Genomic DNA, 5,703 nt, shown 5'->3' on the forward strand with positions numbered 1-5,703 from the left:
GATAGAATAGTGTGCCCTATTAAGATTAAGATGCAGATTCAGAAAGCCAACGAGATGATATACAAAGCCTAAAGGTGAAACCGGAGGAAAATTCCAATTATAGACCTACCACCGTCTTGGATTAGAGTTCTCTTGCTTGAGGATACACTCGGGTATGCTGTTCTATCTTATTTTTCTTCCTCTTGTTTATTTTTAAGTTTTTATAGTTTATATATAAAGATCTAATATAATGTTGTTACTGTTCTTAAAATATTTTATATTGATTGTTTATTAATTTTCTTGTATTTTGTTTATTTCCTTGTTTCCTTTCCTTTTCTCCGTTGGAGCCGTTGGGTTTATAGCATCTTGATTTTCCAACTAGGTTTATAGCTTAGGTTGTAATAATAATAATAATAATAATAATAATAATAGTATACCATAAAGTAACATTAATAGAGGACGGATAGAAAGAGAACAGAAAGGAAACGTGCACGGAGGTAGAGTTGGATTAAAAGGTTCATTACTAAATAGGGTCCGGACCTAAAGGATGCTGCAAAGACACTAACCATTACAAGATGTAATGTTATTGTTATCCTATATTGGATTTATTTTTAAGATATTTGTGGAATTTGGGGCATATGCCCCAGGACTGGAACTGGAGAGGTCTTAAACCACGTAAGTACAATGAGAAGAAAACCCTTAGTTGCAAGATAAAGTGAAAGCTAAGAGATTGGTAATAAGATAGAAAAAGAAACTAGTAACGGAGGTTTGTGTAGAAGGCTAAAAAGTGAATGGGTTAGGACTAGAAGATACACTGCAAAGAGCCCTGACCCTTTAATGTGTACAACAACAAAGGCATTAGACATGCTTTTATTCATGTCTGGGGTTTGGTCTATTTTCATCAGCACTCTGACCAGTGCAGATTGGTGACAGTGGGAGACTTGTATGATAGCTCACAGGGAACTAACCTAGTTTGGGTGTCCCTGATACAGCTTTATTCATTATGGGGATACAAAAAACATTTCAATATGTCAAGGTAACCCCGCTCAGAAAGGGTTAATCCGTACTTTGCATATGATATGCAATAACAGCAATATCTCTACCGTCGTTAAAATTTTATCTATTCAAATTACCTGAACTTAAATTTTGTAAATCAGTGAGAACTTAGAAAAACTTCAATTTATTGAAACAGAAGGTTAAAGAATATGAGTAGCTAGCTTCATTTTGCTATTTATACTAGTTGTTAAAACTCTCCTGTTTTTTTCACTTTTTATTTTCTGTGTCATTGCTTTAATAAAACAATTTAAAAGATCACTATATCAAAGAGCTCAGTAACAGGATTTGTTCTGAAAAGCGGAACAAAATAACGTTATTTTGTTCTCAATTTTATCAAGAAAAAAAAGGATTCTTATTTACCACGGACTAGTTTTTTAAAACAAATTCTTGATTAATAAACCCAGTCATTCCATTCTCTAGTTTACTATATACAATAGATTGCCCTCCTCATCCGTAATCTTTGCAGTTTCTCAAGCAACCTTTATTGAAAGAGAATGTACTCTCAATGTGCATTGCAATCGATATGGCATTTTCCCTGAGAATCTTGCCGCAAAGTTGTACGTTATATACAATCAAACAAATTTGTCTCTACGCTTTTAATACCTCAAAAGGAGAACTCTTGTGAGGCTAACAGGTGACTGAATCTATGGAACTATCAGTGTAGAAATCGTGAACTCATGACATCACAAGCCTTAATGAAAGAAATGGGTTGAGCTTGTGGTTAAAACACTGACCTTTTAAAAGAGAAAACAATACTGTAACTTTCTACCAGCTTAAAAAGGTATTATACTTAGTAATAAATCACAATGAGGCTTGACCTGCTTAGCATTATCACTGTAACAAAAGGAAATGAGTACCATCATTATTAGTCTTAGTTGCTTTAATACAAAACTATAATTCATTGCAAAGTTAAATTTTCTTTTTAAAAGTGCGGTAATGTAGTACTGATCATAAAACCAAACAAAGTTAAAAGGATAATTTAGCACTGTACATCTTTAACAAATAGTCATAAATATTAGAAAAGAACTAAAGAGATTCCTCGTGTTTTTTCTCTTTCATAGCCTGAGTATTTTTCCCTGATGTGACTCAAAGCAAATCCTTCCACCAAGACTGAATCTGCTTCAGCAATCTTCCACCAGGGGCCTTTCCCGTGAGGGCTTTAAACCACTAGCTTCATAACATCCAGTCCTCATGACAGGATCACAGTTGACTCATCTGAAATATAAAAAAATCAATAAGGCTGTAACACGCCAAAATCTATATATTGTGTACAGTAATCTATCACATCGCAAGAGGACAAGCTTTGAAAGTAACAAATAAAAGAATGCACCCCCTTACCAAAACCTTTGGTGTACCACTAATAGCGTGCTTTATGCGACCACTGTAAATTTAGTTAAACATTCTTCGTAGCATTACTTCAGCCCAAGCTCCATTGCAGCCCGATTTTTGCTTCTCCTTTGCTCCATTTGGACTCTTTCTACTCAGCTGCCTAACTTCAACTTTATCTTGTTTCAATTTTGAACTAATACTTAAAAACAAAGACCTATCAGTCTAGAAAGGTGACTCTGGTTACCTTCGCTCATTTTGGACTATTTCTGCTCAGCAGTAACTTCAACTTTATCTTGTTTCAATTTTGAACTAATATTAAAAAACAAAGACATATCAGTCTAGAAATGTGACACTGGTTACATTTAATTATTCTATAGCAAGCCTATATGTGCTGGATGTATACAGTATATAAAAGAAAATCTTAGCAGATATGTCACGTTAATTTTAGTTTCCTTAATTTCAAAGTAATTCTCTTAATTTCAAAGTAGTTTTACTTATCTTTAGAAGCCCAGAAATAATTACACCGTTCAAATCTAAGTCAAGACTAAATGATGCAGCTAATTGACACAATCTAACAATCTAAGAACTGTAACAGTGTCTTGCTAATGCTCTAGATCCCATCAATTTTTAACACTGTAGCCTATATGGTAGGTTTAGAAGTCTGGATTTCTTAGCCAAAATTAATGGCCAACTGTTATGTCGCTGAGGGAAGAGCTTTAGCAGCATAGGATGAGCGTAAAAGAGGGTCTTATTTCCTCTTGACACGAATTAGCAATTCTACCCCATAATATGTGACACGTCCGTGGTCTACTTGTATTGTAATATCTATGACTTCCCTTAATAAAAAAGTTAGTCTTATAAGGAAAACGAAGACTAGTCATAAAGCTTCTTTGGATAAGATAAAAAAAAAATGGAAAACATTGTGGGTGCAAACATTAGTATCAGTGTCAAAAGTTCACATCAATTAAAGTACTCATTCTTGTTGAAAAAAAATAGAAAGTGGTGCCATACTGTTTAAAGGTTACTCGTGAATGGCAGAGGCAAGGGGAATGACCTATATACTTATGATCAGAGCCCAAACCCTCACTTCACCCAAGTTAGGACCAGGCAATGGCTGATGATGACTCAGCAGGTAGACCTATAGGCTCCTCCAAACCTCTCCCCATCTTTAGCTTAAAAGGATAGTGAGGTTGCAGACACTTCAAGAGACTATCGAGCTTGAGCAGGTTTCGAACCCCAGTTCACCAAATCGCTAGGCAAGGACGTTTCTTATAGGCATCCCTTTCTTGTGTCAGACGTGAAAACAACATCCCTCTTTTGTTTCTTGGGAGTTTTTACAACCAGGAAAGTAAGAAATGGGAACATGCAGAAAAATATCTGAAATATTATTAATTTAGAAACCACATAATTTATTCATCTTGCAGATATTGTCGTCCGAATGTGAGATAGTAATTGCAGCACAGATTTAGTGAAAGGCGTGAACAACAACCCTGTGTTGCTGTAATCACTGAGATGAATAAATAGAAAGATAAGGCAATAGAGGATCAGATAACTTGATAAATCAAGGGATATAAAAGAGATTTATTTGCAATTTTGTCCATCTCCCTTTGATGTATCTAGCCAATGAATCCTCTATGGATTTAGTCAGTCATGGAAAGAAGATGAAAGAATGGCCCGCAGTCCTGGGCGTAACGGGGTGCAAAGAGTCTCCCGGTTTATAAATATTAAAGAAAAATTTAAAATATGTAATTGGAATGTTAGAACCATGAATCAGATTGGCAAGTCGCAGCAAGTGGAGAGTGAATTTATAAAATATAATTTGGATATCTTGGCCCCAAAAAATTATATGCCAAACGAATCTTCAACCAACAAATACAAGATACACCACAGACATTAATAAATCCAATGGTAGACAATAAGGAAATAGGGTATGGAGCTTAGATAATAGGGAATGTAACAATCACGAGACAAAGTACGTATGCTATAATATTCTAAACCCTATCAACAACTTATAAGAAGAGACATGAGATGTGTTTTCCACAGAAATGCGAGTTATTATTATTATTATTATTATTGTTATTATTATTATTATTATTATTATTTGCTAAGCTACAAACCTAGTTAGAAAATCAGGATGCTATAAGTCTAAGGACTCCAACAGGGAAAATAGCTTAGTGAGAAGAGGAAATAAGGAAAAACTAGAAGAGAAGTTTAAGGACAATAACATTAAAATAAATCTTTCATATATAAACTATAAAAACTTAATATTAACAAGAGGATTGAAACTTCAAAAGACAGTGGAAGACCATGGTACAGAAGCTATGGCACTACCCAAGACTAGAGAACAATGGTTTGATTTTGGAGTGTCCTTCTCCTAGAAGAGCTGCTTACCAAAGCTAAAGAGTCTCTTCTACTTTTACCAAGATGAAAGTGGCCAGTGAACAATTACAGTGCAGTTGTTAAAGAGGAAAACGAGAAAGGAACAAGATGGCTATAATACTGTACTGCTGCATTCCATACATTAAAGTATAAGTTATCAAACAACAACAGTAATTAGACAATACCAAAAATGAGTAAAATCAGTTACAACAAAAGAGTGTAGTGGCCTATTGGTAACATCCCTGACTGGGGTTCGAGTCCCGTTCAAACTCTTTAGTTCCTTTGGTCGCTGTAACCTCACTTCACCAACCTCACCTAGCCTTGGGGCGAGAGAGAGGATTAAAAGCCTTATTTGGATGCTAACCCAACCCCCCCCCCCTCTCCCTTCCCCTGCAACATTAAACCAAATCTGAAACGGTCTCAATCAATAAAATCAATAAGACAAGCAAAATCAGTCATGGTCTGAAAGAAAAATGCATAAATGGCACCTGTTACTATTTTGGAAGTTATTTTTGTTATCAAATTATGTATACTTTTATCACCATGTGTGTGTACACATTTGTAACAGAGATGGTCAAGTTACCAGGCGCAAACAATATAAAATATCCTAAAATAAAAGAAATTGTAAATTTAATTAAAAAAAACATTCAGATTGAAATATATTAACAGAGATCCAGTCAAGGTTTTGAGGAATAAATCTTTTGAGCCTTGTTCTCATATGGAGGTGTCTTATGTATAAGAATATATTCACATAAAATGGTGCATACATAATCATGCAATTCATATTGTATACAATATTTGAAAGTTTTGCTTGTATGACACATAGCCTTAGGATTTTGGAAAATATGGCGATCACGTAACAGACAAAGATACCAGACTACTATTTAGTAGTTCTAATGGGAGATATGATGACTTGGTAAAAGGAATAGATTTAAAGGTTTACAGGCTACTCATGAATTG

General features: G+C 34.7%; 1 long non-coding RNA gene across 1 annotated transcript in view; it reads right to left on the bottom strand.

The window, feature by feature from the left end:
• Nucleotides 1-1,897: 1,897 nt before the first annotated feature.
• Nucleotides 1,898-5,703, bottom strand: part of LOC137641611 (uncharacterized) — a 17,112-nt gene continuing 13,306 nt past the window's right edge. The window contains exon 5 of the long non-coding RNA XR_011044559.1: nucleotides 1,898-2,250. This is a non-coding gene — a long non-coding RNA (uncharacterized lncRNA). The remainder of the gene's footprint in view (nucleotides 2,251-5,703) is intronic.

This window comes from Palaemon carinicauda, chromosome 5 (assembly GCF_036898095.1).
Source record: "Palaemon carinicauda isolate YSFRI2023 chromosome 5, ASM3689809v2, whole genome shotgun sequence".
NCBI classification, from domain to species: Eukaryota; Metazoa; Arthropoda; class Malacostraca; order Decapoda; family Palaemonidae; genus Palaemon; species Palaemon carinicauda.